The sequence below is a fragment of the Xenopus laevis genome, chromosome 1L, assembly GCF_017654675.1.
Source record: "Xenopus laevis strain J_2021 chromosome 1L, Xenopus_laevis_v10.1, whole genome shotgun sequence".
In the NCBI taxonomy this organism is placed as follows: domain Eukaryota; kingdom Metazoa; phylum Chordata; class Amphibia; order Anura; family Pipidae; genus Xenopus; species Xenopus laevis.
Window position 1 is genome coordinate 62,173,809 of NC_054371.1, and position 24,663 is coordinate 62,198,471.

General features: G+C 39.3%; 1 pseudogene; it reads left to right on the forward strand.

The window, feature by feature from the left end:
* The first annotated feature begins 14,955 nt into the window (after window positions 1–14,955).
* Window positions 14,956–15,124, forward strand: LOC121396300 (annotated as a pseudogene).
* Window positions 15,125–24,663: the final 9,539 nt, after the last annotated feature.

Consider the following 24,663-nt stretch of genomic DNA (forward strand, 5'->3'; position numbering starts at 1 on the left):
AATAGTTTGCAGGCTTTTGTATAAGGTCTGCTTGGGAAGAAGCCTAGTAGAAATAATTGGATGCAAATCAAGGCCTCTATCATGGGGGGGGGCAGGCCATAGTCCTGTTAGGGAGTCCTATGGATGTTCTGGTGTGCACAATATGTCTGCTCCATCTCTCTCCCCTCCAATCAATCTTAAACTCTGCTACCAGGATCCTTCTGCTCTCTTCTAAAAGGGAACCTGCTCAACCCCAACTAAAATACTAAGCATGGCTGCCTGTTCTACTAACATTCAAAGCCCTTCACTCCTCTGCTCCTCACTACTTTTCTTCTCTTGTCTCACTATACGTTCCTGGTCGTATTCTCCACTCTTCTCAGAGCCACCTTCTCTTCACACCATCCACATCCAAGGCCACCTCTTGTCTCAAACCCTTTTATCTTGTTGCTCCTTACCTGTGGAATTCCATCCCTAAATTCCTCCGTAAGGAATCCTCTTTTAATCTCTTCAAGAAAAAACTAAGAGTCTACCTTTTGGACCACTAGAACATTAGCCTAGTCCTGTCCCTACTGACTATGCCTTACCTTGTGCACATTTTTAGCTCCAATTTGTAAATGTATGTTAGCCTCCCATCCACTTAGACTGTAAGCTCTACAGGGCAGGGACCTCTTTCCCACTATGTCTCTTACCACATAGCACTTAAGCTCTTTGTCCTATATATGTATATTGTACTTTTATGCACTGTACAGCACTGCGGATCCTTAACAGCGCTTTACAAATTATAAAAAGTTATAATATATATAAAGTTATAAATACATACATACATACACTGCACATTATGCTTCCTATTCACTTTAATAAATTGTATGGATGAAACAGGATGGCAAGCCATAGACCTGAGATGTGGAGTGGCCTGCTCACCCTTCTTTTTCTTCTTATTCTGAACATGCATTGTGGTTGCTATTGCAAATTGACTAGAGTGAGATCGGGCAGGTTCAGATAATGGCTGGGTTTTGATGGGCCATGGCCAGGCGTGTCAGTGGAGCCGCTTCATTTATGAAGGCAGCATTGGTGAAAACTATATAAACCTCCTTCTATATTAGATATTTTTTAAAGCTACTGAGAAATAAGGTCATGTCCAGTCAACATTGTAATATTCAGATGCAAAGAAAAGAGTTTTCTTTCTTTAGCTCTCCCCTGCTGAGCTGTCGCTTTGTTTCTCGTTCACATTTTTGAAAGTGTCTCACTTACCAAAGTAGTACAGAAAGCATATAAATATGCACCACTGACAGGCTATTCTTCTCCATTGGGTTCATTTCATGTCATTACATTTGAAACTACAGGTTCCCTGGGAAGAAAATGTTTACATAGAAGTCTTACGTTTGTTACATTATCCTTTTGTTGTGGAAAGCAAAGTAGAAGCCACACAATGTGGTGCTTCACTCAATTATTTTAGGCCACAGAGTATGAAAGACAATCAGGCCCGGATTTGTGGCGAGGCCACAAAGGCCCGGGACTAGGGCGGCAACATTTTAGGGGCACCCAGACGCATCCTAAAGAGGCACTGGGTACTCTAAGATCCCCAGTGCTCCCCTGCTTGAGAGCACGCACGCATAGAGATGCTTCTCACCCTAGGTGCCGGCGATAGGACCATGCGGGCATAGGGGTGGGGGTGCACGTGCGCACTAAGCTCCAGCGCAACAGCACCTAAAGCTGGCTCTCAAGGCTCTGGTCACTAAGGAGACCCTTGTATAGGTGAAAAGGAGCGGAGCCTCTGGTTCTGCAAAGCAAGGAGAAGGCCACTGCCACAAAGAAGGCGCTGGCAGCAGCAGCCAAAGCCAAGAAACCGGCAACCAAGAAGGCAGCCAAGTCCCAGAAGAAGCCCAAGAAGGTGTCTGCAGCCGCCAAGAGCCCAACGAAGGTCCAGAAACCCCCAAAGGTTTCTTAGTCTAGGTGCCAGCGCTAGGACCATGCGTGCAATGACGCGCGAAGCCCCCGGCGCTGGGACCTGCGGCTTCGGGGCGCCACCTCTTCTAATCCGGCCCTGAAGACAATGACAACACTTTGGCCAGTCAAGCCATCCTTCGTCTGATAACCACCACTAGATTAAGGGGCATATTTATTAACATTGGAGAAACCAGTGATGTTGAACATAGCAACCAATCAGGTCTTTGCTTTTGTTTTCTAACTTGTAGGTAACAAGTAACACGGTAACAATTGCTAATTGGTTGCTATGGGTAACGTCACATATTTTCCTCCAATTCACTACTAATAAAAATGGTAATCTCTCTTCCATGTCAATAAATCTTTTTTAACAGGCTTTCTTTTTCCTTTAAAAGGCTATTAAAGTTAAACAAATATCTTGTGATTTACATATGGTGACTATTTTATAAATTTAAAAGATACGGGTGTGAGCCAGAAAGTATATCTATATGCAATAGGGATGCGCCTAATCCAGGATTCTGAATCCTTGTGCATGGCAGAATCTGAATCCGAATCCGTGTCACAAAACAAGGAAGTAAAAAAATTTTTAGGGTTTGGATTTGGTTCAGTATTCGACTGAATCTTCCACAAAAGATATGGGGGTTCAGCCAAATCCAAAATAGTGGATTCTGTGCATCCCTAATATGCAATAACATCTGTCAAAAAAGAGCATTCTCTTCTGACTGAACTTTATCTCTGTTTCTCAACTTGTCACTTGGGGTAAGATGATGAATGAATGAAGATATCCAATGCTGATGGAAGCATTTTTCAGCTGGAGTCTTTGCATGGAGTATATGGTTATTTAATGAAGCGTTTTCACCACTTATTTATATTTATGAGGTAGATATTCTCATCATATAGGTAGAGTTCTCCTATTCTCACAGATGTGTCCATTAAACTGTGCTCTAGCCTGTTGCAAAACACTTTTCTAAGGTCCTATCCAAAGACTAAAGTAGGAAAGGTTGCTTCTATTCTTTTGGCTGTATGGATAAACTTTATTATCATTATTGTTACCCATTACCCAAAATACAAACATATACAGGTATGGGAGCCGTTGTCCAGAAACCCCTTATACAGAAAGGCCATCTCCCATAGACTCGATTTTATCCAAATAATCAGAATTCTTTTTTTTTGCAATAATAAAACAGTATCTTTTAATTGATCCCAACTAGGATATAAGCAATCCTTACTGGAAGCAAAAGCAGCCCATTGGATTTATTTCATGTTTACATGATTTTTTGGTAGACTTAAGGTATGAAGGTCCAAATTACCTAAAAATCCGTTATCCGGAAAGCTCCAGGTCCCAAGCTTTTTATGTCTTTTCCTGATAAACAACATTGGCATCAAGCAACATTTTTACCAGCCAGGCTGGTAAAATACCGGCCAGGTGGCAACCCTACTTGTAAGGGAGGGGTGGCCACCAATGCTGTTTTTCTAACTTTTATGGGGGGCCACTGATCACCAACTTGTAGGGAGGCACTGACCACCAATGCTTTTGTTATACTTTAAGGGGGACCCTGTCTACTAATAGGTTTTTGTCACTCATGTCTGTGTGGATTTTTAACTCTGGTGTGGGGGTGCGTGGGGTCTGGGGTCAGGAAGGCACCCATCCCAATAAACTACCGATTCTGTCTGGAAGGGCAGTCAGTAGCTTTATTCAGCCTGAGTGTGACTACCATTAGATCAGTGCAATGGCTAGAAGTGCAGCTAAATCTAAATATTTAAGACTCACCAAAAATATGAAATGTGATGTGGCACTATGCTCTGTGTTTTATTTATTAGAAATATATCATTTAATCCCACCTGCCTTTTGATTGGTGCTTAATATACAGTATAACTTATGAGTGATGCTTGTCTATTGTTTGCAGTATGGCTTTAACATTAGGGGTTCTGCACTGTTTATCGCTGCCAAGGCTAACTGCCATTCAGTAAGTAAGAGTGACATCTAGTGGTAGAGAGCTGCATTGTCCCCCCAGATAGTTATGTCCTATATTTTAGCCCACAAATCTTTCCATTTTACTTGAATACTCTGCCTTGACTGACAGCTGCCTACATTCATCTTTACTGTGTGTTTTAATCTCCGTAATTGTCAGAGATATTGCTTAAATGCAAACACACACTGGTGTATAAATGCATATTATTTTCTTTTAGTTGTGTATTTTTGAATACTGCTGTCCCTTTAATGCACAGATAATGTTACAAGTCTTCCGCTTGGGGAAAAACAGTTTTCCTTTGATATTATTGTTCCGCAGCTGTGTGCTGCTTGCTGGCCAGGAAACGTGCAGAGGAAAGGTTATTATCTGCATCCAAGCATAATAAATACCAAAAAGATTTGGATTTCACCTAATGTATTACACAGATAACATGTTTTTATTTGTGAGCATTGCATTGGCCCAATGATGTTCTCTAGGCTTGAAGTGATTGGTTGCCAGCATATTAACTTTCGATTTGTGCAATAGAACTGTATGCTCAATGGTTTGATGACATATTGATCAGGGCAGGGATCCCCAACCTTTTTCACCCGTGAGCCACATTTAAATGTAAGAAGGGTTGAGGAGCAACATAAGCATGAAAATAGTTCCTGAGGATGCCAACGAAGGGCTGTGATTAGCTATTTGGTAGTCCCTATGTGAACTGGCAACCTACAGAAAGCTCTATTTGGCAATACAACTGGTTTTTATGCAATCAAAATGTGCCTCCAAGCCAGGAATTCAAAATTAAGCACCTGCTTTGAGGCCACTGGGAGCAACATCCAAGGGGTTGGGGAGCAACATGTTGCTCACGAGCTACTGGTTGGGGATCACTGGATCAGGGTGATGTTAAGACAGTGGTCATTTGGACTTTGTGGGTTCAAGCTCCTTCATGTTTATAGCCTTAAACATGCAGATACCTAGGAATGGAACTAGATGTCCCCTAAAATCTCAACCAGACTGGCACATGTCTGCTGAGAAGTTAGACAATTTATATTTCTGCTTCAAATATTCTGCACATCATATACTTGTAAAGTCTGCTAAAATTAGTGCTGGATGGGGAGTATAGTAAGTGGCAGAAGCACAAGAAGTGCACGAGGGAAGTTGATGTTGTTTAAGAAACTAGCAGGAGAGATTCGATGTGAACAGCACCACAATATCTTGTTGATATTTAAAATGCCTTTATTGCACACTTTATTGCGATTGCATTGCGGTAATGCCCTATAAGTGTGCAATAAAGGCATTTTAAATTTCAACAAGATATTGTGGTGCTGTTCACATCGAATCTCTGCTGTATTTGCTGGTGGGAAGTGGCCACTGGAGAACCTGCACCCATACAAAGTAAGAAGATTTAACAACGTTGTGCTGACTATTTTGCCTATAGAAGAAACTAGCACGAGGCAGGGTTGGATTATTTATTATTACAAAACCTATCACACCTCTGGTCAGGGCTGGTCCTATCAAATGTGGGGCCCAATTGGGACCATGTTGGCGGGGCCCCTAGACAAAGTGTTGCTGGCTACTGACACACCAAGTATTTAGGAAAATAAGGGCATACAGGCACAAAATAGAAAGGAAAGGGGCAGACAAGGTAACATAATAGGGGCACACAGGGTAAGAGAGAGAGGGAGGAAATAGGAGAGTGGACTGGGCCAATTAGTTTGGGGCTGGGCCGATTCAGCTTGGGAGCAGGCTTGGTTGGATTGGGGGCAGGCAGGGCCTATCAAGGTTGGAGGAAAGCTGGGCCTATGAGAGTTGGGGCAGGCTAGACCTATGGATTTGGGGATGGGCTGGACTCTCAAAGTTGGGGGCAGGCCAGGCAGCATCATGTGCTGAGGGAAATATTATCTGTGCTGCCCTGTGGTGCGGGGCCCCCCAGAGGTGCGGGGCCCAATTGGGCCCAATTGGTCCAATTGGCCTAAGGCCGGCCCTGCCTCTGGTTGGGTCACATAAAGATGCCTGTATCTTTCAAGATATGATTTAAGTGGCACCTTTAGAATAATAACACACAATGCACTTTCATTGCCTCTGTATCCAAGTAAATGGACAGTGACATTGGTATGTCAGTGCACAGGTGCAAAGGTATGCATTTCTCACCAAAATCCTTGTGTGTGTTTGTGTGTGTGTATGTGTGTGTTAACAAGGAGGAAAGCAGCTCATTACATTTTCTCCATTAGCCTTAAGCCAAAGAGGTCTTTGTAAGTTACACTAGCTGAGATGCCTTTTCCTATTTCCTAATTGGCCTTGGGCTGTTGCTAAATTTTCACTCTGCTTGTCGGGCTGTGTAGTATAGTCGTAGGAGCCTTGAAATGTACAATGTAGGTATTCTTACTTCTTTAAAAAAAAGAAATCATCCCGATTGATGCAACATTACAATTTAATTAACCAGACTGTGAGGGAATGTGTAACTCATAAATCAGCCCATGTATGGCTCACGATAGCCTCCCCAAACAAAAAAAAATCACCCTTCGCCTATCACACTGATCTCATTACTAAAAGCTTTAGGGGGGAAAACAGATAATATATATATAATAAAAATAAGGCCCTACATACATGGGCCAATAAAAGCTGCAGACAGATGAAGCCAGCAGCTTATTGGCCCAGCTTATCGGGCAGGTATCAATTGGGCAGTTTTGAAAACCTCCATTGCAGCGAGGATCACATTAGTTTGTTGATACGGTCTGAATCCCCGTCATAGTGTTCAGATTGTTTGGCCCCAGGGCCAAAGGATCAGATCAACCTGATTTCAGCCACTTCAAGGTGAATGTATCAGGGGAAAGAACCGCTCATTTGACAACCTTGCCAAACAAGTGGATCTTTTAATGTATAACCTTAATGGCTGCCAGGGGTGTGGGAAATGCAGTTTAACAATATCTGGAAAACGACTTATTGGCTTTAAAGTTGTGTAAAAACAATTTTACATGAATTTTATGTTCTTTTCCAGACTAGCATAGTCTGCTTTCAAATCTACAAATCTGTCTAGCAGCTTGTCTATCGGATGTATGCTGGAAGTTGTAGTTCAACCGAAGCAGAAGGGCTGAAAGTTTGATGTTCCTGTTATGTATAATAAGAGTTCTTATGCTTAAGATATAGGATCCATTATCTGGAAACCCATTATTCAGAAAGCTCGGAATTATGGGAAGGCCATCTTCCATAGACTTGATTTTAATCAAATAGTTACAATTACCTTTTTCTCTGTAGTTGTAATACAGTACCTTGAACTTGATCCTAAGATATAACTGCAAAACAATCCTATTGGTTTTATTTAGGGGGATATTTATCAAAGGTCGAGTTTTGTACACCTCGAATGAACTCACAACTGGAATGGTTTCAAATTTTTAAAAAAAAAAACTTGAATGGAAAAACTCTAATTGATGGAGTTTTCGGTGGGAAAACCCTCCGAAAAAAACTCAAACATCATGAAGGCTATTAACATCTTCAAATGGTTCAAGGGATTCAAGCTATTTTCAGGGTCGTGGTAAAAATATCGTCAAATTCAAGTTTTTTTTAAATGCGAATTTTTACCAAAAAAAATACTCGGAAACTCATATTTTCGTGGAAAATACAACTCTATCCTTAATAAATAACCCACTTAATGTTTAAAAGTAGTGATGGGCGAATCTGTGGCATTCACAAATTTACAGAGAAATTCGTGAAACTGTTAAACATTTGCGAAACGCATTGAAGTCAATGGGTGTCAAAATAATTTTGATGGGCATCAATTTTGGCGCGAGCGACAAATTTTATACACGCGACTATTTGGTCCAAATGAATTAAAGTCAATGGACGTCTGAATAATTTTGACGTGCAACAATTATATATGCGCGCAAAACAAATTTTTTTTTTTGATGTGGCAGATCTTTCGCCGGTAAATAGTCATCACAGTTTTGCAAATTAATTTGCTTGCGGCAAAACACAGAATTTCACCGCTGATTTGTGTCTGGCGAATTTATTCGCCCATTACTATTTAAAAGATAGTAGGAGTTTTTACTAGACTTAAGGCATGGATATCCAAATTACATGAAGACACAGTATTCGGAAAACCCCAGGTCCCAAGCATTCTGGATAATAGATCATACACCTGTAAGTACGTTGTTCCTCCAAGGGGTCACTCTCTGCCGTAAACTAAAACAGGTCCTGTTCAGGGTGTGAGACTCTTTAATCGAAAGGGAACGTTTTCTATCCTTAGTCTGGAATGTAAACCTAGAGCGTGGTGTCACTGTTTTGGGCTGTGGGTGGCAAGGATCAGATCCCTCACAAACCCTCTCTAAGAATAGGCAGGGATCTATTTTCACTGGAGAAAGTTACTGCAAGGTTTGGCCCAGGAAGGTCTGGATTGTGCTGCTCATTAAACTGTGCCTCTCGCTTCTCTCTGTCAGCTGGGCCCACCCTGCCCCTAACCAAATTCCTCTCCCATGAAACATGTATGGGCCCCCAGTCCCAGATTATACAGTGTACAAAAGCAGACTGCTTGTATATTCAGCACACAGTGATTTACAGACTTCATTCCAGTAATAGAAGGTGAGCTCATCCACGGATAATTCACGAGGGAGAGAATAATGTAAGTGATATGATCATTACATCACTCTGTTGGCTTCATTGTTGTCACTCCAGCTGACAGCAGAGAAAGCCTTTGTGTTACATTTCCAACAGCTTTATGGAAACCATTTAAATGCAAATACACAGTATTTTCTCCAATGTACTTTGTTGCAACAACCAAGTGGTACTGCCACATGCGGGCAATGGACTGAGGGGCGTATTAAGGAGAACTAAACCCGAAAAATGAATGTGGCTAAAAATGCAATATTTTTTATACTGCATTTATTGTACCAGCCTAAAGTTTCAGCATCTCAATAGCAGCAATGATCCAGGACTTCAAACTTGTCACAGGGGGTCACCATCTTGGAAAGTGTCTGCGACACTCACATGCTCAGTGGGCTTTGAGCGGCTGTTGAGAAGCTAAGCTTAGGGGTCGTCACTAATTATCAAGCAGAAAATGAGGTTGGCCTGTAATATAAGCTGATGCTACAGGGATGATTATTAAATTCTGATGTTAATTGCACTGGTTTCTGTGCTGCCATGTAGTAAATTATCTATATTAATTACTAATCAGCCTTATATTGTGACATTTCTATTCTATGTGTTCTGTATATTGTGAGTGGGTCCCTAAGCTCAGTAAGTGACAGCAGCACAGAGCATGTGCAGCAAATCAGCAGAAAAGAAGAGCTACTGGGGCATCTTTGGAGGCGCATCTTTACTGCTAAAGGGATGTGGTTGCCTTGGGCTGGTACAGGACTCCAAAACATAATGAACAACATTTCTAGCTACTTCTTAAGCTTTAGTTCTCCTTTAAGCAAGGTCTTTCCCGACCAACACAGGAGTCTCTTGCTAAGAAAATTTCATTAGTAAGGTTGGTGACTTTGCCCCTTTTTCCCCCCAAAGACGTGGATACTAGATTCTTGGAGGCTTCTTCCTTAAAAGGGTTGTTTGCCTTCATATTAACTTTTAGTATGATGTATTGTAGAGAGTGCTATTCTGAGACAATTTGCATTTGGTTTACATTTTTTATTATTTGTGGTTTTTGAGTTATTTAGGTTTATATTCAGCAGCTCTCCAGTTTGCAAATTTAGCAGTCCGGTTGCTAGAGTCCAAGTTACCCTAGCAACCATGCATTGACGTGATAAGAGATTGGAATATGAATAGGAGAGGCCTGGATAGAAAGATGAGTAATAAAAAGTAGCAGTAACAATATATCTGTAGCCTTACAGAGCATTTGTTGTTTAAATGGGGTAAGTGACCCCCATTTGAAAGCTGGAAAGGGTCAGAAGAAGAAGAAGGCAAATAATTCAACAACTATAAAAAAAAAAATTAAAAAAAATTATTATGAAGACCAATTGAAAAGTTGCTTAAAAATGCCCATTCTATAACATCTTAAAAGTTAACTTAAAGGTAAAAAGAGACGTAAAATCTATCTATCAAACTATCATTCTAAGCAACTTTCCAATTTACATTTATTCAAAATGTTATTTGTAAAAGTAATTTGAAAGCAGTATCTGTCAGTCCATTTATGCACTGCTGGTTCTGTCTCTTGAAACAAGGTAGCAGAAGTCAGCCTTGCATGCTTCTTCATAGTCTGTCTTCTTCATCAGCTGGCATCTGCTTCATTGTTTGAGTGAGAATAAAAAGGTATATCCAGATACTGCTTTAGCAATTACATTTACAATAAATTTTCACCCATCATATATTTGTAGTATAAGTATGTTGGAAAGTTCCATAAAATTACTACTTCTTTCATTAAGCAAAATGTTATTTTGAGGTTTACATCCCCTTTAAAAGCAGCCCTGTCATCAAAGTTCTTGTTGATATCTACCAATGACATCAATGCACCCTCCCTGCCAAGTTAGCCAAACGGGGAAAATAACTGTCAGCAGAAATAAGTACTAGCACATGGTGACCTATTTGCCACATATTTTCTCTGTCTACACAAATGCACTGAATTTTAATGGGGTCCAGCGGGATTATGGGAGTGAAAAAAAAAAGATGTTTTGTTTGAAAGAGAAACATCAAGTTCTGCAGATACTCTTTGTTTCAATATACCTGTACTCAGTCTGGACAGCTGCCATTTCTTTACTGTCGCAGCATAACTATTGCATCATAAAGAGCATACAAGAGTGGTTGGGAGACTGAAGAAGGTCTATTTCACTTTCCTGTCCAAAGCAATTCTATAATATAATCTTTAATCTAAATTGTTCTTTCAGTCCAATAGGGGACATTAAAGAACAAGTATGGGACCTGTTATCCAGAATTCCAGATAAGGGATCATTACGTAATTTGGAGTTCAAATCTACTAAAAAAAATCACATGAACATTACATAAACCCAATAGGATTAATTATATCTAAGTTAGGATCAAGTACAAGGCACTGTTTTATTATTATAGAGAAAAAAAGGAACTAATAATAGCACAGGTAAATAACGGGTAAATAAAAACTTAGTACAGGGGAATAACTATGCTGATATATTATTGTACCTGTTATTGTAGTTGTTTTTTGTCTGTTTAGAATGCTAGAAAATATAAGAGGTATTCAATTTACAGCCATCTTAAGTAGACAACTACCAATGTTATGACAAGAAAATGTACCCTTGTACCCCCCCATTTCTAGTAACTTGAAAGAGGCTTATAACAAAACAGGAGGGCTATGAGATAAGATGAGATAAAAGGCTACGGTCAGGCAAGCCGAAGGCTAGAGCCACACTATACGGATCTAGGCCTAGTCGAGAATCCACTGTCCCACTGCTTCTCTTCTACTGTGCTGCCTGCACACAGAATCATTACCTCCACGTGGGTGCAGGCAGATGCGGCAGATTTCGCCATTGAAAAGCAAGATTTGGCAGTTTGCCCCGATATCCGCTGCCCCAGCCTGCATCCGGTAATGATTCCTGGAGCAGGCAGTGCAGCAGAAGAGGAGCAGTGGAGCAGTGAATTCTTGGCCTTTGTTTCTGTGCAGGCCGAGATCCGTGTCTTTAGCCTTACCCATTGACAGGTAAGACAATGCTAAACCTGCAGCTAAGCCAGTTAACACCTTTACCAAAGCTAGGGAAATGGAAAACATTCAGCTCATAATTAGTGATGAGTGAATCTGTCCTGTTTTGCTTTGCAGAAAAAATTGGGAAACTTTCTTTTTTTTTTGTTTGCGTGTCATTTCTGTAGCAAACTGCATTCGATTCCATGGATGTTTTTTCGTGGCACCTAGTTTCTGCTTTGAGAGGGCAAAATCACATGCATTTTTCATTCGATATACTGCTATACACATTCACTACATTGTTAGAGGGCCTCCTATTCACTGTGCCTCAACTTTTTTAGAAAAAAGGCTCCCATGTTGTGAGTTACTTAAAGGACAAGGAAATCCTTTTTTTACTTACTTCTTCAATGAATTATTAGTCAAATGTTTTCCCAGATCGCAGTTACATTTTCTACGTTTTTAAAAGTAATAAATTATTAAATTAGTTTTCCCCTTTGGAAACCTATTGTATCCGCCATGTTTAAAGTGCTTACGTCCCCATGAGTGACATTTCAGATGACGGGCATAGCTGTGCTGATTCATGAGTGTGAGACGGCTCACATAGGAGAAAGCGCAGTGACAAGCTGCATCATCTGCGCATGCTCCAAATATGAATGTAGGGTGCATGCATTGCGGTCTTGGTCTTGATGGGAGAGCAATTAATTGTGGCTTGAGTTCTTCATATACTAAACACTTTTGTGAAAACTTTGGATTTGGATCATCAATGTTAGCAAACTGACTGCACTATTACATTGTATTGCAGTACACCTTTCCCAGCACATATTATTGTTTTCAGACTTTCCTTGTCCTTTAAAAAATATTTGTGATATTTGACATTACCTCTGGTTGACTGGTAATGGTATCTACTACTACACTATGTTGCTTACAAACACAGGCATAAATCTGACCAGCAACAGATAATATTCTGGGTGCTTTATATCCCACTTTAAAATGAATAAACCATATATTTATGTTCATGTCCTTATATAGACAGTGGGGCCCTTTGGTTGATGTGGAAGGAGAGGGGAAGGATAAAATGACAGATGCATTTATCTTGCTTTTTTTTTTTTTGTTGCGCAAATCGAAACAAGCTGCAGTTTAAATTTTCACAAAGATTTTCGAGTTCAATTTTCCGAGTGTCAAAATTCACACACATTCACACAAAATTCACACATTAAAATTTTAATCCCATATTCAAATGTAAATTTGAATGTGACCACGGAAACAGTCCTAATTCGAATATTCGCCACCTAAAACCTGCCGAGTTCATTTACATCAATGGCAGAGGCCCGTTGAGCCATTTGGAGATGTTAATAGCCTTCCTGACAATCAAGTTTTTCTTTCAGAGAAAAACTTGGTTCATACGAAGCGAATATGAATCGAATATGATTCAAATTTTTGGGTCGGAAACCATTCGATCACATATTAGACATTTTATATGTATTCTTAAATGATCTCCCAGTTGAATTGTAAGTATATTCGAATTAAAAAAATTCACATGAAATTGAAATTCAACCTTTGATAAATGGGCCTCTAAGGGGCATATTTATCAAGGGTCGAGTTTCGAATTGAAAAAACTTCGAAACTCGAATTCAAAAAGACCAACCGAATTGAGGTTGAAGTTTTTTGGTGGTCGATACAAAGTCTTTGCAGATAATGTCCTGGCTGGAATCAAACTCAGCACCCAACACTGCAAAGCAGTAATGTTACCCACTCAGTCACTGTGCTGCCAATCAGCTTCCATTGCTGATAACAGTGGTTTACTTTTTTAGCAGACAATACCATCACAGTTGTCAGATGATTTTATGCAATAAAATAGCTTTTTTTTGGAAAAAAGGTTGATAGTGCCATGCGTGTCACCATGGCTCTAAAGAGGAACTGACGTAATTACATTACATTAAAGACACTGGCCATGTTCTAAAATACTAAAATTCTTATAGGAATTAAAATACTTACAGTAGCTATTGAACAAATGCATTTATTCCTGGCAGCACTACAGCCATCACTATATTTACTGACAGTTCAGATGAGGCTGATTTGACGCATCAGGAAATGTCAGTAAAAAAGAGATGTCAGCTGAAATATTGATGTAATCGTTCACTCATGTACTGGGAGGATAACTGAGGTTTTAGTTACTTCAGAGTCTGTATACACTATGCTGGTGTCACGTTTTACATAAATAAAAAGCTGTATCTGTTGTACATGAGTACAGGGGTATTGAATGGGTTTGCACTCTCCTGATTATAATTCCAGTCTCTATGGCAGTTCTCATGGGCAATGCAAGAGAAAGCTGGTAATGGAAGTTATACTGTTATAATACACAAGAGCCATGAATATCCTGTAAATTATATAGAGAATAAAGTACCCCCTTTTGTGAAATATAAGGATATTAGTTACAGAGGAGTTCCCTGACCATATAAAAGCATGAGACCGAGTGCTTTTATACAGGTCATGGAACTCCGAGGTTACTTCTAATACCCTCATATTTTGCAACAGGGGGTACTTTATTTATTATATAACAAAAGTTTCAGTGAGTCATGTGACAGAAATGACATCACTAAGCTCCAATTATAACCAGCGACATCACTATGCACCGTTTATATAGTGAATAAAGTTCCCCCTCTTGTGAATTATAAGAATATTATAAGTTACCGAGGAGTTTCTTGACCATATAAAAACACGAGGCAGAAGGCCGAGTGTTTTTATACAGGTCATGGAACTCCTCGGTAACTTATAATATCCTCATATTTTGCAACTGGGGGTACTTTATTTATTATAATACATGTGACGGAAATGACATCAGAACTCACCGTTTATAACTGATGACATCAGAACTCACCGTTTATAAGGATGTAATTTACATGGTCATGAAACTCCTCGGAACTTATAATATCCTTATATTTTACAAGAGGGGGTACTTTATTCACTATATAATTTACAGGATATTCATGGCTCTTATGTATTACAGTATATCCTTATAAACGGTAATTAGTGATGTCATCGGTTATAATTGGAGATTTCGGCCTTGTGTTTTTATATGGTCATGGAACTCCTCTGTAACTTTAAGTATCCTTAAATTAGGGATACTTAATTCACTATATATTATTGCCTGGCCTAGCCTGCATGTATTTCTTTGCCATAGCACTGTCTTATTCATAGTATATTGTATATTGTTTTATTGTTTGTTTAATTTATTCTTGACCCCAGAATTATAAATGCAAAACTGTATAGTTTTTGATCAGGAATGGATAGGCTGTTTTTCACCAGAGCAGGTCAATTCAAGCTGCAAATGTCTGTCGGCAATATAAAGTATGTTCTCCCCGTGTCTGTGTGAGTTTGCTCTGTGTATCCAGTTTTTTCCTTCACTCCATTACATAGAGGCAGGTAAACTGGCAATTAATGAACTTGACCACTGTGTTCTGCCTGCTCTCTGGGTGCCCAGCCAAAGTTTCCGGGAGCACAATCTCTTCTCAGCCTTTTGGCTAAGATCAAGTGTAGTATCTTCGGAGAACCACTTGATCCTCTGGCCAGGGGCCAGAAAGCCCGGGGCATTGCGTCGGGGATTACCCGACTCACTATGGGTCAAGCACATGCACTTTATGGCTTTTAAGCTTTGCTCCTATGACACTATAGCACTTATTTTATGCACTTTTAAAGCGCTTATTTATTTTAGCACTTATTTTTATATGTTTTTTTATGTTGTCTTTTTCCACAGGCTTTGGAGGCACATAGATTCCTTTGGGCTCTGCCTCCTGGCCAAAGACTTGGTGCCCAGGGGAAGCTTCAGCTGAATCCAGGGTAAAGGGACTCTCCCCAGCCGTTAGGTGAAAGAGAGTCGGAAGATCCTTGCCCCCTGCCCGTGCCTTTTGTGCCAGGGGGGTCAGGGATGGCAGGACTCATCCTAGCTTCGGCAAAGGTGAGCCCACAGACTTGAAACCGCATCAGTGCCTTTGGCCTGGGGCTCTTAAGTATTTTTGGAGCCCTTGCGGTAGGACTCACCGGGTGACACACTCTGCACTTTTGCACCGTGCACTTTGGGTGTTATGAAAGCACGATCCAGGGCTTTCAAATAAGACTGTGTTTGTGATAGGGTCTGTCAGGGCAGCAATTGATGTGAGTGATGTATAATAAGAACTACAGAATATGTTACCTCTATAAAAATACAGGAGAATAATTATTGGCTGTTGGCTGCATTTTTCTAGTGCAAGTGTGTCTGCCAGTACAGCCACATAAAGGTGAGAGTAGCACAGTTTCACTGTAATCCATCCCTTCACCCACCTACAAGTGCAGGGCATGGTACAAAGTGAATTAAGCAGGTGCAAACCACCATGTTTTTTGTACTTTTGCACCCTGCCCCATAAGGTGACACTGTATCAAAAATAGTTGGAAATTTTGGCCCAATTTTAGGCCGCATGCATATTCTAAATTGTGCTCTATATATTTTTTAACAAGGATTCCTGTGAAACACTATATGTACGTATTTTCATCAAGGATATGTTTTATTGGTGTCTCAATCCTTTTTATTAGTGCATTTTCTTGCTGTCAGCCCATTACTTTTATGACTTATCAGAAAATAGAAGGATGTCTGCATCAGGCATATCTCTACAATGAGCACGGGAGATGCACTTGTGCAGTCAGCAGCTGCTAATTTAAACAGCCCATGAAGGTCAGATCATGAGTATTTATTACCACTAAATATGAACGTTCCATCATTCACGCTGGGTTTCTTAGAAAACAAAGGGCAGGGAAAAGTCAGACCTCATTTTTTATTTGTACACACACATGCAAGCATTTATTCAAAATTGTATTGCTGCCTATAGAAGGCTTAGTAAGTTTGATCATAGAACCAGTACAATGGCAGCCATTGAGCAACCTTCCTGCAACACTGCAATGTCATAAATATATATATATATATATATGTGTGTGTGTATGTATAGTTCCGGCCCCACAATTCTGCTGGTGATGCTGCATGGTCAGAATGCCAAGGGTTAGTTGGGCTGTGCAGATTCTTTCCAATAAATCTGTATACCTGCAAAGTATTGTATAGGATCACAGCACCTCAGACTGAACTGAAAACTGAAAGTGGCCCAGTCACAGAAAGATACAGAATTGTAAAGACAGTAGGGGTCATTTACTGGGATGCAAGTGCTACAGTGCTAAGGGGTTCAAGAATGCCCCCCTTAGTGCCCACTTAGTAAGAACATGTGCCCCAGGGTAATGTAAATTTTAATGTGAATATTGTCTTTACCACTGTGTTTCAGAAGGGAGTTAGGTATATTTAGCTCTCTGTTCAAGGGGCAAGCAACAGGTCTCTGTGATCTGAAAATCTGTGTAAAAATCTGCAGCAATACAGTAAATGCAGAATGCATTTAATGTAGATGGCCCTTTTTGCAATTTGCATGCTATGTTCTGCATTGTATGTGACACCTAGTAATACAGTGAGCATTGTATTTATTTCCTAATTCTAAAGTAATCTAAATAAATTTTTTGCACAAGCATAACTACTGCTGATTTTTGCATGTTATTTTTGTAATTTTTTGATGTTCCTGTTCCTTTAATTCTGATAAAGCAATGGCACAATGGGAATGAAGGGCATTCTTCTCTAAAAATGTTTTGCTTGGCATACGGGAAATCTTTTGCTGCTTTAAAAGTGCCTTAGGGTCTCCTGCTGATGCCAGATTATTATTGGGCCTTTTTATAATCGTTGTGTGCCCAACTATAGTTTATATTAACAATCTGCTGTGTAGCCATGGGGACAGCCAATCAAGCACAGGATACACAGTAGATAAAAGATAAGTTCTAAAGAATCCCATTGTATGCTATAGAGCTTATCTGTTATCTGCTGTGTATCCTTTGCTTTTTCTCCTTTTTCAGCTTTGAATGGCTGCCCCATGGCTACACAGCAGCTTATATAAATATAAGTAGTGTTTCTGAATCAAACACAGCAGTTTTACCAGTGAGAACAACAGTACATAACATTGTCATTACTTTAGGACACTTCAGTTTTTTTGGAGTTACTGTTCCTTTAACTAAATCTGCAGTTTCAATAATACTTTGAAACATAAATATGATGGCCTGTTTAATGTGTTGCTTGTTTTTATAATATGTTGTATTTTAAATATTCAAATACACTTTGGCTTCTTTTGAAAAGATTAAATATTTCAGTAATGGGGAGTCGTGTACTAAAAGTTGTTCCCCAGTGCCAGTTGTTCTGCTCTCACAGTTCATTATTTGAAGAACTGTTCCACCTAGTGGCTCCTATCATGAAGCACATGCATACTTTTACCAGTGACACATTTGTATTTTTGGTGGTTGCTATGCAATCAGTACGTAGATCACTTTGTGCTTGAATGGGTGGCTTCATTTTACAAAGGGCTGAAATAAGAAGGCACATTGATCACATCAAACGCAGACTAAACTAACTGAAATATAAAGTGGAATATCAACACGAATCCCTACCTACCCATCTTTGAGTATCTCTACTTTTTATTCTTATTTTAGTTTTATTATTACTTAACAATTAATGAGGTGTTTACAGCTCTATCATGTGATTTCTTTTATACATTCAAAGCAAAAATCTTCTATCTGTTTTTATATAGCACCAATTTACTGTCTAGCTTTTTAGTATAGGTATGGGACCTGTTATCTAGAATGCTCGGGACCTGGTGTTTTCCAGATAACAGATCTTTCCGTAATTTGCATCTTCATACCTTAGGCTGGGTTTGCTTCCATAAAGGATTAATTATATCTTAGTTTGGATCAAGCACAAGGTACTGTTTTATCATTACAGAGAAAAAGAAAATACTTTGAAAAAATGTCATTATTTGGATAAAATGGAGTCTATGGGAGACAGCCTTTCTGTAATTCTAAGCTGTCTGGATAATGGGTTTCCAGATAACAGATCCCATACCTGTACTCAAGAGAATGAATAAACATTTCCAGAGTCCATTTGCCAGTAATTTTGTTCTAATGTAGCTACCAAAGACCCACCCACATGTTGGGGCATAAACTCTACATCGTAGGAGCCAAACCCAAAACTCCATTGATGAGAGGAAGCAATGATAACCAGTATGTATGGATTTTTTTTAGCAGACAGGTCTAAATATTCAAAACTCCTAGATGAGCACGGCTGAGGTGTTTGTCTTTCAAGCAAGGTAGGACAGTAGTGTGTATAAGTGTGCAAAGTGATGTAGTAAGCAGGGACTGAGCCTGTAGGATTTAGGTAGGACCCTACAATGCCTTTATACAGCCCAGCAAGTTAAGATGGCCACAGACGCAAAGATCCGATCGTACGAATCAATGTACGATCAGACTTTCCCATCTCCCGACCTGCCACTAACCATTCAGATCAAAGTCTTACCATTCCGACCAAATATTCAGACTGAAGAAGGGGCAACCAATCGTAGGATAGACAAAGCTAGTAACAGTCTCCCACTGAAAATCGTACGATCGGCAATACACGCAGAGATATTACCCGCAGCCGCTGTCCGATCAACCAAACGACCGATCTCCGCCGGACAAAAAATTTCCGGACTCTCCACACACGTCACGAAAATCGTACGAATCCTCGATTCGTATGATGAGATCTTTGCGTCTATGGCCAGCTTAATATACAGTATGCTAGAGCAGTGATCCCCAATCAGTGGCTAGCGGCAACATGTTGCTCACCAACCCCTTGGATGTTGGTGAGTGGCCTCAAAGCAGCTGCTTATTTTTGAATTCCTGGCTTGGTGGCCAGAAATTGGAGCTGAAGCACAGTCTGGCTTTTGGGAATGGAAAGGCTATAGGGAGTGATAAGAAACGTTTAGGCCAGGAAGGAGAAAATAATGATAGTTTATCCGAGATGAACAAATAACTGCTTAAGAGTGGCTGGGTGGGAACAGGAAGAATATAATAATAATGGATTTGGCTCTTCACACTGTATCTCTATTAGACAAAAGCAAAGGGAATAATATTGAAGTGTGATTATGTTTCTTTCCTTTGACTCCAATGAACTGGAACTAAGGTTTTACCTAGAACATATTTCGGATGATCATTGCTTTGTATTGCTAATAAAACTAAGAATTTCTGGACATATAGCCTTTTCAAATGTGGCATTCTAATTAATTAATTAATTAATTATAATTAATTTTAACTAGGAAGGCCTCTCTCTTTATAAATATTGAAATGTTAATGATGCTGCAAATGTATAAACAGGCTGATAATAATTGTTTTAGCTTTTTTGCCACAAGAGTTAACCCAAATAGATTAAGAAGCAACAGGAAATGTGTCTTTACTGTCATCTTCATTCTCTGTTTGTTACTTTATTACAAACCAGGATGACTCTATCCAAAGAACCACAATGTGGGGAAAGTACAGAAAAAACACACTGCAATACAGAGTTTAGTAACAAGCTATTATATATATATACTGTATACTGTATATATATATATATATACAACAAAACTGGAACCGCTGGCAGTTAGTTACCAGATTTGCTTCCTAAATAGATGTTGAGAGATAGAACAGTTAATATTACCTTATAAACTGCCTTTTATTTTCATCTGACCACTTATACAGTATTTACAGTACATTTACTAGGTCAGGATAAACATTTTCCTTGTGTTTCCATGTAAGTGCAATGCTGCTTTCAATATGGACCACTCCTTGGTAACTTTCTTGTTCTTACTGAACTCAGATTTGCAACACTCGATGGAGCTTGTGTTGCTTTCCAACCCCTTGGATGTTGCTCTCAGGGTCCTCAAAGCAGGTGCTTATTTTTGAATCTCAAGCTTGAAAGCTAATTTTAATTGCATAAAAACTAAGTATAGTGCCAAGTAGAGCCTCCTGTAGGCTGCCAGTCCACATAGGGGCAACCAAATAGCCAATCACAGCCCTTATTTGGCATTCCAAGGAACTTTTGTCATGCTTGTGTTGCTCCCCAACTCTTTTTGCATTTGAATGTGGTTCACAAGTTAAAAAGATTGGGGACTCCTGCTCTAAGGTGTATGCTCGTACACAAATTTTGAGGCCAGCGCACATAAAGAATTGTGGTGCACACAAAGAATTTTGTGTGAAAATGCAAAATTCTTTATTAATGCTGACCTGAGCACACAGTTTTTAGATACTGCACACAAAAGTTTAAAATGTGTGCACAATATAATTTTTTTCATACACATAGCCGAGAAGGAATTAGAGGGGACATTGGTGGCAACCCTATTCCTATTCCAGGAATTGTTTTATTCCTGAGCCTAACTGCTTGATTCCCTAAGCTGGTGGGTGACACAACAGAAGTGCTAAACCTTCTGGTTTCCTAGTTGGAGCCTCAGGCTGCTCTGCTGACTACAATAAGCCTGACTTTTACCCTGATACACTGGCATAACCCCGTTTGCAATGAGAATAATTTGCACTGGAGCTGACATTTTTAACATGTATTGTTAAAGTTAAGCTCTGTTCTCTTTTTGACAGCATTAGCTATATAAGTAGAATCATCAGCTTGAGGCCATCCCACCACAACTTACTATAATTAAAATGGGCATATTTATAGCTGTGTATGCATTTTGTGCCAAAAAGTGTAAAATGAAATACATATTTTAAAAGCTGCTGTATTTGCACTATGCCTAACTTGGCTGACACTTGCACAGTAAACTGAAAAAGAAGCCTGGAGTATCAGGTAAGTACATACAATCACTGGGGGTGCCTAATTTTTGGTACCCTCCCTTGATTTCACCTTTCATTTTTCTTTAACCACTGAGTACTGGGCCTGCCTCTGTCTCCAGAGAGAAAAGCCCTAAACTTCCAATGCCAGAATTACTAGATCTACCTCTACCTTCAGAGATGTCCTCAAACTATGCTATGATTATGAACTGTATCTTCCCTTCCACCATAAAACAAGTTCACCTGCACTGTTGCTTTCCTGAATTTGCAGTGTCAGTGATTATAGGTAATCTAGGCATGTTGCTTTATTGCACAAACTGTAGCAGCTCTTTCAATCTATAACAATTAGATCACCCCTTTCAGGTCACAGGCCTAATACTTTTTTCTTAAGATCCGGTGTTAACTCAATAGTATGCCCTGAATTTTAAAAAAATATGGCTATTTTGTTTACCTTTCAGAGATGCGTCCTCCATTCTCATCTAAATTCTTCAATACTCTTATACAAAACGAAGAGATACGTTCTAAAGATAACGTAATAAAAAAACAAACATAGTTCCTATTTAGGTATGCTTGGGGAAAATTCATTAAAGTGGAAGGAAAGGCTAAAATTAAGTAAGCTTTATAAAACAGGTCTATATAAATACACCAGTAAATCCTCAAAATAATGCAACTCTGAGTCGTATGTCAAAATAAACACAACATTTTTTTCCTTTTATTGTGTACACTTGGCTTCTGTATCAGACTTCCTGTTTTCAGCCTAAAACTCCAGGGCTAGGGCTTGAGCATGCTCAGTTTGCTCCTCTCCACCTCCCTCCTCTCCCTCACTGCTGTAATCTGAGCCCAGAGCTATAAATTAACAGGAAGAGACTCAGGCAGGAAGTGATGTCACACCAAGCTAATATCCTAAATAAACAGAGAGAGCTTCTACAGTTGTTACTCAGGTATTGTTACGCTGCAAAAAACATATAGTGTTATAGCTTGCACTATTGTGGCAAATCTATTGGCAATAAACTGCTTCAGTAACTTTCCTTCTCCTTGAAGAGAAAAAAATCAGCTAACTCCTCCACCCAGCCATTTCCCCATTCAATTTGTTTGCTTTCTGTATATATTTTCCCATTTTGGAGTACTGGTACCACCTGTAAACCTTGCCACTCAATTTGTGTCCTGCAAGTTGTAATAAACTGCTGGCTAGCAGTGGGTTAATGATTCTACTGTGTTAGTTCAGGTAAGTAGTCAGATACACCCTGGAACTTTTGGTATATTTATTAGAACATGGCAGGTAGATCTGGCCTGCTCCATGCTTGCTCTCAGCTTAACAGGAAGCACAAAAACAGGAACAGGAATATGATCATCAAGCAATGGCAAAACAGCAGAATGCTCTTAACCAGAATGTCTTCACAAGCAGGTTACTACACAAGTCATGCTACAGTCTGTTCCCCATTCACGTGCTGCTGTTTAACTTTGTTTAATGTTTCATACCTCTCTTGGTCTTCTTCTGTGAGAATGGTGTTAATGGTTTGCATTGTTGCAACTTATCTATCGGCCTGTGTACGGGCCAAAACGATGACCTCCTTTGGCTCATAATTAAACTATAGGTCATGATAACATGGCACTCTCTTGATAGGTCTATACGGAGTCCTATGTGATCTGATCTATGTCCTGGCTAGTCCCCCTGAGCATTGGTTGTGCTTTATACGTCTTGCCTGTCTGCACTTCGGTACCTTTTTGTGGAGCCACTTAAGCTTTCTGATGTCTGGAACACCTTGGCAGATATTGATACGTTTACTTTAGATACTGCAATTTAGATTGTCCATCATGTCTAATGTTCTCTTGGTCACTATTACTGAGACAGGAGCCTTCTATGCTAAAGATGATTTCATGATTTCTTGTTGAAAAAACGTAACATTTTACTTTCTTGGTATTACAGACCATTTTAATACTTTGAATCTGACAGGTGCCAACCTCTTCCTGTTATTTCACCAGACACTGCTCACTGAGTTGCATTATTACATATATGACAACCACAACACAAATTTCTGAAGAGTAAAGTGGTTCATGAATTAAGATTTAACAGATATATTTCAGTGCTTATTTGTATATCTCCATATACTTTATTGATCTATTACTTTTATTTTCTAAATACTCTTGCCGTCACTTGTATGTAAAGATATAAGGCAGTTTTAATTCACGCTTAAATGAAGGAAGTATTTTCGGTTTGACATACAAGTACAAAGTGAAAAAAAAATCTTTTTGTGGTTTCATATGATTCAATGACCACGGGTTTTTATAAATTCACAGAATAAAGAGACATTGAGTAGAAATGTCACTGATTTCTGATGTAAAGTGTACACGTGGTTGGGCCAAAATTAAATGATGATCTGAAACAGAACTGACACACAGGCCTTAGCTGAATACTATGTAGTTCTATCTGAAGAGTATTCTGCAATGGACTTAAAACACTTTAAAATTAACTCTTAATGAACAGTTCTACTATCCAAAGTTCTGTAATAATTCAGGTCAAGCAACAGCTCAAGGCAAGACGTTTGGTTAGCTGCACAGTACTGGGTAAAAGAAAATGTACAAGATTGTATCCAAACGGTTTCAGGGACTTATACATTGGGAAGAATTTGTTGATTTTTTGCTACAAACCTTTGTGTCCAGACTTATAAGTTACATCAAAGATAGTTGCCTACAAATTTGACCTATAAAATATAGCAGCACTATATCAGGTGTATCAGGCACTTCATGAAATATATAGTGATAGATACACTGAATCCTTTACCAAATCCTCCCCAACCACTAGTAATTGGCAGTTCCCCAGAGTGAGATTGAGTTTATATCAATAATGGGTGCAATAAAAGTGAAAACTGATGCCAGGAGACTTTTGCTATGTATATCAATTTAGCAGCATCAGTTATTAGTCACTCAGATTGTTATCTAGATCTCACCGCACAAAAGTAACACATAGTTGTGCTGACACCACAACAGGGGTTTCCCTTTAACTGGAAATACTCAAATATTCCAAATCCCTGATATGCGTGTGACAGTACCTACCAGTCCCAAGGTGGGGGTTCCCCTTCTATTACTCATTGCATGCGCTTGGGCTGATTTGTTTTTTTCTGACAACGTTCCAATTAGTTTCTTTTTTGTACTTTTTTTGTACACTTTTTAAAATCCTCTGTGAACCAAGAGGTTGATTAACCTTGAATAAGTACTAAAATATGTATTTTTACACAAACTTCTCTGTGGACACCACGATTTGTTCTGTGTGGGCCCTCGAATTTCATGTGCATTCACACTGGCACACTCTATAGAGGGAATTTTATTTCTCACTAGTCCTACAAGTTCACCTTCTGATTATCACTGTATATTAAGTACTGGAGCTATTCCATACATTTCCTAAACCTGAAAATATATCAGTATATGCTTGTCATGTATGGATGGAACAAGAACTGGGCATGTTTAGGAGGTTTATTTACACAGGTAACCTAAAGAATATTGTTACAAAAAGTATTTAATAATGAAAAAAGGAGG